The sequence below is a fragment of the Mastigoproctus giganteus genome, chromosome 9, assembly GCF_048544385.1.
Source record: "Mastigoproctus giganteus isolate SK-2022 chromosome 9, ASM4854438v1, whole genome shotgun sequence".
In the NCBI taxonomy this organism is placed as follows: domain Eukaryota; kingdom Metazoa; phylum Arthropoda; class Arachnida; order Uropygi; family Thelyphonidae; genus Mastigoproctus; species Mastigoproctus giganteus.
In genome coordinates, this window is record NC_143583.1 from 3,678,696 (window position 1) to 3,691,259 (window position 12,564).

Here is a 12,564-nt window from a genome sequence, read left to right on the forward strand (position 1 = left end):
CGATGGCGCCCTCTGCTCAAAATCACTTCGTTTATTCGGAAAAGTTATTGGGGGGGGGGAGCAAGAGTGCCCCTGTTTTTCTGCGGAAGTCGGTTTACTTGCTTTGTAAATAGAAAGTATCTGTTGCTGGATGCGGATTCCTGGTCACCCTTGTTTAGCAAGATGTTCGGTTTCAAGGAAAAGTATGAATTAAACAAATAATGATATTTGTTTAATTCTTAAAGTGAGGCAGCTTTCCATTTACTAAGCTGCTTCTTCGAGTACTTGGTTCTGGATTTGGCTGAAAGAATAACATTCCCAGAGAGAAATAAAGGATATTTACTTATTTACCAAAAACTGTGTTAAACAGATCAAATTACTCCATGGAACTATAACAAATTTGTTCAAATATTGTCACACCCGAAATCTAGTAAACACCTCCAACGTGCAATGGTAGGTTTTAGATGTAAAAGTGCCAAGTACTCGAAAAATTATGCCAAGAACGGCTTACCAATGTTTATACTTTTTTTTTTTCTTTTGAGTTTATTTACAGCAAATAAAATCTTTTTTAAGAGACTGTAAAATATGTTGTCCGCTTGTCCCGGGTGAGTGGGTCGTGAGTTCAAAGTAAGGGAACGGGAAAGGGCTAACTGACAGTTAAATAAAATGAAAGATATAAGCGAAAATAAAAACCATCTCTCAGTCTCTCTGAAATGGAGGGGAAGTCTTATTGGACTTCCCCTCCATTTCAGAGAGGTCCAATAAAATCCTGCGTGGATTAAATTCCTCGTCTTCTCTTGTTAGATGAAAAAGATTTTGGTCATGGACAAACTGTGATCTATTGAGATTTTTTCAATGGCTAATGAAAATAAGTTTGTTTCCTTGCATTGTTCGGCATGATTAATGTTGCCAATTTGGTATATCATTTGAAAAGCTCACTGATTGACTGCTCACGATTGCAAGTGATTTGCAGTACGCAACAAACTGATGTCTTCTTCCTAAATATTTATGTTTTAAAAATTACCAACTTTCTGTAAACATGAATGTTTTAAAATATATTTTTTTTCATATGGATCATGCTAAATACTTCCTTGAAATAACTCATCCATTTATAATAAATATTAATTTTATCCTTATATTAATAATATTACTTAAATTATGCAATTATCAATAAATTACAATTTATATTAATTATGAATTACCTATTAACTTTATTAAATAACTTAAGATTTCGTTTGCGATAATTTTTACACATCCCAAAAGGATGTATAAAATGATGGATTCAATTAATACTGTAGAAACTGGACTGTGTTGTTAACCTGCTTCAGAATGGCTTATATTGATTACACAAATGCTGTGAAAGATGGAAACGGAGTTCATTCCTTAGGTTTTGAGTTTGAGATAAATACATTCGGGGAGGAGGAGGACGATTTACAGAGTAGGGGACAAGAAATTAAAGGTGAGTCAGCAAGAGAAAGATTTGATGGTTATGATACAAGATCAAGTATTCCTTTCGGTATAAACAAGCAGATAGAAAGGCTTGGATTGTAGGAATGAACTATTAATGATCAACAAGGTCCTTCGCTAGCAAGGAGAAGTATTTCATTGTTTTCCTTTATATATATATATTTTTTTTTTGGCTGTTGAGATCCTGGAATACAGTACTCTTATTCGCATCTGAAGATTTAAGCTAAAAAAAAAGGATATTGAACCTTAGAGAGGGTTCAAAGAAAGGCAACTAGATTTGCTGAGAATGCTACGGCTTGTCTTTATGAGAACCTCTTATATGGACTGCACATCCTGGAGAGTGGGCGCCTCAGAAAAAAGATATTGAGGTATTTTAGGCTCCTAAAGAAATAAACAGAATGAATGACGCTGGCATATTCCCACTTGCAGGTGAAACGCACACAATAAACCTGCACAAACACAAAATTTTGGGAAGCAGCGAAGGAGTAATTCTCGTGCTCTTCTTGGGCTACCTGTTGTTGATCGGGGGAATCAATTGCTTTTTGTTCTGCTGTTGCAGAAAAGTTCTCTTCCTCGTAGCATCTGTCCTGGTATCTTTGAAAGTAGGGAAGATAATAAAACCATTCACCAGTTAAAATTAATATCAGATTAGCTTGAATGGGTAAATGTAGTCTTACTAAAATAAAGAATATGTGCTTATAGCTACGTAGTCTGCGTACTTTTATAACAAGAATCGAGAAAGCACGTGAGTGATAAGAAAGAACACACGAAACCCTCTTATGGACTGCACCGCTTTGAGGACATCTTTCCCACGAACAACTCGTCAGATGTCAATCAATCATCGATGCGCTGCTCGTAATAACGGCTCTTTTTTTTTATAATGCCAACCAAAGAATACACTTTTTCACAGGAAATTTTAAAATTCAGGGCGACATTTTGGTCAGCTGCATTGCTTTGATAAACGTTTCGAAGAAACTATTCTAGTTTCGAGAACTACTTGTTAAAATCAAAGACTTTTAAAACAAGTCCTTAGAAATTTGAGCAAAATAACCGAATTATCGCCACCCATTACTACACACCTCGGGGATCCTATTTTGAGGGAGGGAGAGAGAGAGAGAATATATTGCAACAAGAGGATTATTGACTGAATTGTCACGTTGTTCGTGATAACCTTCATCAGGATAAAAGAAAGGGCCAAATTGGGAATTATCCTGGAATGGGTCTGTTGGAATACAGAAATCGGGGCTCATGGAGTGGTTAATCACTCATTGACGTAGGTCATTTATTTCAGCTGTTCATTTAATTCGCCGCTAATCCTTCGATGTAGTGTCCTGCGGGCTTGCATCAGCACCAAAAATAGCTCGAGCCGAGCAAAGACGCGCATTTGCTGAACTCCTTTACCGACGATCTTCTCTAAGTCTCCGGCTCGACATAAACTTGTTTGTCCCCCCCGTCTCGTGACCCGTGTCGGTGATCACCTGTCGTAGGTGACGCGACCGGGTCATCGTCTCATCGCTGTTTCCGAACAAGTTGGCGACTGTGATTACGGACAGCGCATCAAACAACCCCATAAAATTTGTGGCGCCAGAAGCGCGGAGTATCGATCAGCGTGGCGCGAGCATTCCATCTGCCCATTAGCTTTGAACTTGGAAACTTAATTTGCCTCAAGAAGTTTCTAAATTTCGGAAATGGCAAATTTCGCTCCCTTAATGGGGCTTCGGATGTGGGTTGTATATCTTCGCGTCTTAACACGCTACGCAGCACGTCTTCGAGAGCTCTTCCCCGAAGATAGGAGGTTGTAAACGGGTCATCAGCACGATCTGGTGAGTGCGCGGTAAGAAATGAGATTTTACGCTCTTCTCTTACCTTTCGCGTACTTCTTAAGTAACGCGTCATCTTAATGTCCTTTAGAAATGCGTTGCATCTAAGACATGCCACCGGGCAACAAAGATCCGAACACGCAACGGCTTCGGGGAACGGCAATTTATTTGAACAGCGCAGCAAACTCCAACCCCTCAGTTTATATTAGTACGACGCCATTTCAAATTTAAGTAATTGCGGGGTTTCATATTTCTTAACACGCGCTTAAAAGAACGGGGTCCGTCCGTTTTGCTGCAGAATAAAAAGCCCATTTTTTTTTTTTTTTTTTCGTGTTATAAAAAGATCGCATCTCGTCGGCCACGCTGAGATTCCACTTCGATGAAGAAATTGCTTTTAATTAGCTTCGGAAAGTAACGGAGCAGAAGCGAAGCAGTCCGTGCGGCTTAATGTTGCGGAAAGGGGTTTCGAAACGTTTCATTTGATTAAACTGCGAGTCATTTCATATCGTCCTCAGATTAATTTCGGATTGTACCGGAGCGGCAAATAATCATAATGTCAGTTCCGGTGAAGCGAATACTTTACTCTTCTTAACGAAATTACCGCGCGACGTCGGCCCACCTGTCCGCGTTACACGTAAACAGGTGAGTCGAACAGGTTCCGTTGTATCCGATGGCTAATTTAATTATTTTAAACTCGTTCCTTCTGGTGATCCCTCTGAAGGAAAGCGGAAGTGATTTAGTTCATTTGAGTATGCGCGGCTGAAACAGTTGATCGTTCTTTAAACATTAAGAAACTGCAAAACGTTATTGGGGAGCAGCCTGCAGATATTTTGGTTGATCAGACGTTGCTTCAAGGATGATGCCTGTCCTTATCTCTTCTTCTACGAATTTATTTCCAGTATCACTACTCCCTGGACATTCTTAGGAGAACTAACGTCCTCAAATTCTCTTCCTTGAAACACAGAAGTGATAATCTATTGGGCCAAAATGTAGGTATCTTTATCAAAGAATCATTTTCCTTTGATGTTCATGTCTCTAACATTGTGAAGGCAGCTAGCAAAAAACTAGGTTTCCTGAAAAGAATTAACCGAGACTTCAATCAATTGGCACTTTTCATCTTTCTTTACAAAATCTATGTTAGGCCAGCCCTAGAATTTGCCTCACAGGTCTGGTCCCCACATGTTGCTTATCAAAAATTAGAAATTGAAAATATTCAAAAGAGAGCAATCCAGTACGTTTGCTTTAAAAGTGGCCTTGAATACAATGAGAAATCCTACCAAGAGTGGTGTTTGGACTCTTTGGACTCGAAACGCTGGAAGAAAGAAGAGATAAAGCCAACTTACTCCTTCTTAACCAGCTGTTAAATGGTACCCTGAATTGCCCTCATCTCGTCTCACAAATAAATTTCAAAGCTCCGACAAGAGTGTTAAGAAACCATCCACTGCTGAAACCATCCTACGCGAGAACAAATTATGGATACTACAACTTCTACAACAGGACTGCAAAATCAATGAACAAAACAAATATTGAGATATTTGACACCCCCAGTCACTTCAAGAGGCAAACTGAAATTGCTAACCTCATCCGGTACCTGACTTAAAATGGACTCTTCTTTTAAGGTCTAAGACTCTGATTGTGTAATGTGTGTGAAGAAATACCAGTGCTCTGCCTTAATCCTTCCTGTTCACTTAAATAGGACGGATGAGTCCCCCCAAAACCCTTAAGAGCCCTCCCCTCTCTGCAGTCTGTGGCGTGGAGGCTCAGAATAGGGGATAGATTCCTGCCCATGGAGATGCTCCACAATGTCCAGGAGATGGATGTGGACTACAAAAAGTTCATAGAGGACAAATCGTACAGAAGACGCATCATCAGGGACCAGCTTTCGTCTTCAACCGAGTGACTGTCATCGTCCTTTCATGTGTCTTCATTTCACATGTTAATATTAATTTTATATGTAAAATATGTAATTATACGTTTTATGTCCTAATATATGTTTTAAGTAATTTTTACTGTATAAGTTATTTCATGTTAAACCACTAGCATTGTCGCTGTTGTGGGTATTATTGCATCAGGCAATCATGGAACCAATCACTGCCTGCAATAAAGATATATATATATATATATATATATTAATAGTTATATTAGTGATAAAAGGAAAGCAAGAAATAAAGCAAAGAAAGAAAGTTAAAAGACAATAACTAATATTATTATATTAGTTATTGTCTATTATATTAGTTATTGTTAGTTATTGTTAGCAATAACTAATATTATTATATTAGTTATTGCTTGCAAATTACAGTGTATCATTTTTTTTTTTTTTTTTTTTTTTTAATACATATAGTTAAATTCATTTAATTTACTTAAATTCACGCTGAGATAACATGCAAATTCAGCTCAGGGTCCTACTATAGGAACGGGTTTGCGATCCCGGGCATACCCGAGCCACAACTTATATCTTGTAATGCCTTTAAGCTGTCCTACACTCTTTATTTTTATTTCTCCGAAATTATTAGGGCAATCCGAGGACGTAGGAGAAACTATTTCTTATCTATACCACTATTTTTCGCCTTTGTGGAGTTCAGGTTCTATTTTTCCTACTCCTTTAGTTTTTCTTCTTACTATCTGCATGTTTCTCTTTGCGTTAATTTAATTTAATTATTTATTTTTACGGTATCCATCACATTGGGGGCACCACTTATTATTTTGACGACTATTACATTATGTCCTAGATACGGTCAAATGTAGTATTTATTATATATTTAATCTTATTTTAATCATTACATTACGTTCTCTGTCGGGTCAACGATGATTAATATATGCTTACATTTATATTTTACTTATATTTCTTACCTTTGATTCTAATATTTCAAAATTTATTCTTAATTAATTATCTTCATTCGATTTATTTATATTCGATTTATATTCGGCCTATACTGGTTTATATTTGGTTTAGATTTAAATTACTTAGCATATATTGATCATCACAGAAACAGAGAACTTCTTATCGTTTTTTGCCTTCATTCTGGGTGGTTGGCCCCAGCTAAAGTCATCTAGATTGTCGGTAAAAAGCGATAATAATAATAATAATTTTTTTTTTTTTTTTTTTTTTTTTGCGTTTTCTTAAGTCCTTGATGGTATTCTTATTATTGGATTGATTTACTTTTTCTAATGATATTCTATATATATATATATATATATATATATATATATATATATATACTTTTATTTATTTAGTTTTATTTTTTCTGTACATTTACTTTTTTCTTTATTTTGGGAAATGTATACTCCAAGCTTGTGCTTTGAAGCTATGTAATAATTCTTTGTAGCTGCACCCTCAGGCACGTTGTTTGCTGTTTTGTAGCTGTTAATAATAATAATAATAATAATAATAATAATAATAAGGTTGAGAAACCCGCCAATGTTTGCAATGAGGAAAAGATTCGGCAGGAGTCACATGGTCTAAGAAACGATTCTTTGGTCCTTTTGTGTTCGTGCAAGCCGCAATTAGCACAGAGCATCGAATAACAAGGGCCACACCCTCAAAAGAGTTACACCTGGAATAGCGCTTAGCGAGAAGAGAACACGCCAGTACATTTCCAGCTCGGATGGAGTCGAAAAGTTAACGTTTGCGGGATGAAATTTTAGCAGTTTCCCCTTCCGCGTTATATATTCGGTTTGACAAGAAAGTGCACCTTAAAGGCGCGTTTAGCGCCTCCGTAGCAGGCAAATTCCTTTTGTGTCCAACATTAAGTACTTGGGGGTTATACTGGATGATAGGATGAGGTTCCATTTACATGTTGCACATTTGAATGACAAAATAAAGAAGTTTATTTACTCAGTTGTACGAATTTCAAGAAGAGAATGGGGTCTTAGTAAAAAAAACTATGAGTTTATATTACAAGACGATCTTTTTACCAATTATTGCTTATGCTGCCGGTGTATGGATTGCGGATGTGTTCAAGGCCAGAATCCAACGTAAGTTAATGTCGTTGCAACATTCTATGATACTGACTTATTTGTATGCACCACGGACTGTGTCTACGGTGGCACTTCAGGTGATTGCTGGATTGTTACCTCTGGATTTATATGTGGTCTATAGAGGAATGATGTATGCGATGCGGAAAGGTATTCCTGCACAATATCTAGGGATGTCATTGAATCTTACAGCTACAGTTAAGGAGGAGAAACTTCGAATTTGGACTGGGTTGGTCGGAATATGGAGAGCACGGTGGAGTTCTTCAGAGGTGGGAGAGATAACCAGGAAGATCATTCCTGTGGCAGATTTTGCCATTACTAAACCGGTGTCGTCGTGGTTCTGTCCGTCTATGTATACACACACACGTAGCCAGGTGGGCAGGAGCAGCAGTGCGTAGCACACGCTTCTTGATCAGACCGGGGTTCGAGTCCGTGACCACCAAATACGGAGGATGCGGAAAGGTCAGGGAATGACCACCGCATATCCCCGGAGCAATATGGCCTTAGTTGCTAATGCTCCTAATAACCAAATATCAACAACAACAATAACAAAGGCACGTGTAGGGAGCTGCACGAACAATGGCGACCGGAGGAACACTTTCTGCCGGAAAACTGTTTTGTATCGAAGCATTTGACAGCTACCTACGCAAATCGGATGCTACAAGTTGCACAAAAAGTTGGATTTCAAGCATCCGCTTCCCTCCTCCTATTTTTGCCGCGGTTCACCAACAGCGTCTGTTAGGAAAGAAAGGGGTTCTGTTCGGGAATTGGTGGACGACGTCACTCTCTGTCTTGGTTCTTTCAAGAGGCGCAGCAAGACGCAAAGTTGCGGCGCAGCAGACGCCCATAGGACCGAATTTGTAGCTCGTATTATCGAAAAGTGACGATGCAGCTCGAGCGTTTTTCGCAAAGCCGAGATTTGCGAACAAAAGCCCACAGAAATGAATATTCGGATCGAGCGCGGTTGAAATCCCGTGATCCCTGACCCGCCATCAGCGGACGCGGGAGGAGAAACAGAAAGAGAGGTTTATGGCCGCGTTGTTCGACGCCGCAGTCCACCCCTTAGTGGCCACTTCCATTATTCCGTTCCTGGCGTTTGGGCTTAAGAGATGCCGCCCGAATGAAGAGAAAGATTTCCGCTTTAATGGAAATGCGTGGAGAGACGGGTCCTGTGGAAGGGGACTGCTTTTGTGGCACTTCATTCGCTACGAGAGATTTCCTTTCTGTAGCGGACGGGGGGGGGGTTCGTTTCTATGGAGATCGAGTGATTTTTCATCTACGCGGAACAAGGAATTTTCCCGCTATACATATGGAACAGTTCCTTACATTTCTAGACAGAGAGCTTTCCTTACGCGCTGCCACCTAGTGAGCTCTTCAGGGATTCAGATGCCATTTAAATGTCAGGCTTTGTGCCTACAAAGGCGTGCCGCATAAATGTTATTTGAGGGGCTCGGAGATTCGGTAGGGTTACGTTACAGAAATATTTCGAGCGTCCAGATGAGCAGAAACGTAGAATTTCTACTCTGTTAAAGTTTAAAGTTATCCGCAAACAAGTCAAAGCATCCTTTACTTCTTCGTGTCTCTCATCAATCCTGGATTAAACCACCGCATCTTACGGCTACCCTAAAACACTGCGTTACTTCCAATCGGTACTTACAGTGCTGGCGACTGGAAGACGATTCTCACCCACCCCCGAACGGGTTTTTCACGAACCCCTCGAGTTTGTTTGGAACTTTGCGCTGCGGAAGCATATGGCGCCTCCGTAGCCAGTTGGGAAGGAGCAGCAGTGCATAGCACACGATTCTTGATTAGACCAAGGTTCGAGCCCGTGACTACCAAATAAGGAGGATGCGGAAAGGTCAGGGAATGACCACCGCACATCCCCGGAGCAATATGGCCTTAGTTGCTAATGCTCCTAAAACCCAAACAACAACAACAGCGGAAGCATACGAAAATTCTAGATGCTTCCTTAAGTAGCTGTTTAGTAGTGAATTGTGCACTTGGAAGGTTTAACGAATTTTCGATTCATTATTTTTTAGAAACCAAAGTTCGACACCGAAAATTGCTAATAAAAAGTTAGTTGTTTAGTTTACTGATGCAGAACTAGCGTGGAAAGGATTTGTGAATAATTTTTTATCAGGAATAACTGAACTCGTATTACTGCCTCTGCGAGTTCACTAGAATTTTAAGATATTGTAAAGGGCTGGTCAACCTGCAAATTTAATAATTAGTCTAAAGAAACTAATTATAAAGTACAATAATGACTGCTGCTTATTTTTAATGTATAGTATGGTTTAAAGACAAAAATATTTAATCTCACAACTGGAAATGGTTCAACAAAGGATGGAAGTGAGGCTGGAGACAGGGAGGAATGATCCCCTGGAATCTCCACACAGTTGCTTGAGGGAGAATCACAAAGGCACCTTCGCAATTATTGTAAGCACCTTCGTGATCCTCGGAGAGGGAACCTTCCCAAGTGCCCTCTCCGAAGTGCCTTTTTGTTGTTAGGCTTTAGGAGCATCAATAACTTCGGCCATATTCCGCCGTAAATAATATGATTGTAAAGAAATATTGTAAGTGGTCGATTTGCCTGTTCGCTGGACAAAAAACAAGAATTTCCGGAAGAAAAACCATGCTACCCTTGACAGACAGACTAACTCTGCCACATTCTGAAAAAGGCCCATTAAAATTCCTCACATCAGAGATGGGATTCGAACTGAAGTCTTTTCCATCCGGTGTGGGTTGGACGGCGATTCAACGAACTGTGCTTCACACAAAGGCCCAAAGTACCTTTGTCGGCAGGGTACATCTGGCTCTCACTCGTTTGGAGAGGTCTCGATTCTATTCCGTCCGACGACTTGAGAAATGTCAAGTTCTCTCGGTCCAGGTCATTATAATCCATTCTGAGGAGGAGGATGTAAGTTAGTCCTGGTTCTTTCAGCATGCAGATTGGGCCATGAACACACACACAATTTTTACATGTGCAAGCACGAGCGACAAGCTCCAGTATCACTTAATATAAAGATTCCATTTATTTTTTTGTGCTTACTCCCTTTAAGAACGCAACCCAGTCTATGGCCATTGCCGCTGTTGAGCGAAATGTCCATCGGTGGATTTTTTCCATTTGCTAAAGGAAATTCTTGTCAAACACAATTTCATTGTGAGATTCGCGAACACACAAAGCGCTTTCTCGGGTTCAGCCACTAACTGGATTTCTTACCGAGAAGAGACCCCGCAGTGAAAAATGCAAACTTCAAAACTCTTCTCCTTAGAATACGCGGTGCAAACTGCATGAATTTTTAAAGCTGCCACAGGAAGTAATTATCTGTTAGTTAAGACTAAAAATTTTTCGGCGTTAAAATTAAAGTTTTAAATATTTATTAAGGTTTCAATTTACATTATAACTGCTCGCAAGAATATGAGAGATGCAAAATCGATCGCAGACATTACGTTTTGCTTCCTGCGCTCACCCGCTGTAAGTTGCACTGCTTCTGAACAAACACGAGGATATCCACGAATGAATGCGATATCACCTGACTGATGGATTTCGAATGGGAGTGGGCAGAATATGAAAAGCAGCGAGCATAAAACTAGAAAATCTTAAAGTCGATGGGGACCCAAGTACCTGTATGCTTGAAGAATGAAAACTGAAATTGAGAAAGACCGCTGCAGAAATAGGGAATTATGGGTAAATTGGTAAGAAATCGAATTCTTAACGTTTTCGTTTTTGACTATCGATTTGGAAGAATTTTGCTGCGATACCGAGGAATGACAGCGAAGCATTGAACAGTCACGCGCTACGAGTTATTGATTGTACGACTCGGGTTACTTCAGGTGATTATTTACAAGGCGGACAAGAAACGAAGTTGGTTGATTTGCAGCGGGAACAAGGATCAGGCAGTTTTCTCGTTTTATTATTTATTTATTTATATATTCAATGTGCAAGATAACAATAAACTCTCTAGCCTTTTTAATAGAATTAAAGGCAACTAATGGACAACCGATAGACGAAATAGAGCAATGGACAACTGAGTGCGCATCCTCGCTACACCAAGTCAGAACTAAAAAAACAATATATATATATATATATATATATATATATATTTGATAATTTATTCCCTGTCCTGAAGAGGATAATGCCTTTCTACCAAAGAATTCCAATGTCAAAACTAACCATCTCCTTTCAATACATCTATGCTCACCAGAAGTGTTTAAATTTGGATATTCCGTGTATTGAAGCGTATTGCTGAACTGTTGAACAGAGTACAGTACATCAAACCCACGGTCCATAAAGTAAAACATCATTGCCAGAACAAACCATTTAAAACAATATTTTTATTTTATTTTTTTTTTATTTTATTAATAAAAAGATACACAACAGGTAACCATTAACAGTGTATCTGAGATCAGATCAATAAACATAATAACAATAATATGAAATCCAACAGGACGATAAACATTGATATAGATTCAAATAATAAAAGCATATGTACAAAAGAGGATTGTATTAAGTTAAGTTACCGGTAAAACAAGTAATAATTAATCCGTTAGAGAATAGAAAAATAATATAACAAATAATAAGCTACAATAATTAGATGTGAGCTAGTCACTTTGCAGTTTAAGTGAAGAGGCAAACTTGTGGATGGAGTTCATCAGTGATTGGGAGTTGTCAAAGAAGTCAATGAGAGAGTCATTTGCTGATTTGCTGATTCTGTTCAGTGGACTGAACTTCATTAAGTCCGTGTTGGCAGAGTCAAGGCGAAACGGTGTAAGGTTCCTGACTTGTCTACGGGGAGCATTGAAGTTTATTTTACTCAGGATATCAGATGCTTCATAAATTCCAGTGATTACTTTGGCTAGGAGGGCGATGTCAGCAGTAACTCTTCTAGTGCACAGAGGCCTCAGATGAAAGTAATCACACAGCGATTCATAATACACTGAGTGATAGAATAGAGGATTGCGGTACGTAAGGTAACGGATAAAGTTTTTTTGGACTGCTTCAATTATAATTGAAATATGTTCAAATATGTTCGACACTTAACTATAAGTCATGCTTTTCAAACGCACCAATTTCCTCATTGAAATTATTTGCACCACAATAACTGATCAACTCGTATGACTGTATATGGTGCTCTCTCTCTAATGTTGTGTGGGCCAACCCAGCTTTCTTTTATTTTTGTGATCATAGTTTCGTAGATCACGTAAAGCCTTTGCAGATCATAGAAATTTAGTAAATCTACAGCTACCAAACTGTATTTGATGTAAAATCGAACATCTCCAACGACGGAACGACAAGAGTATCAAAGTCGTTCTGATTTCTCCA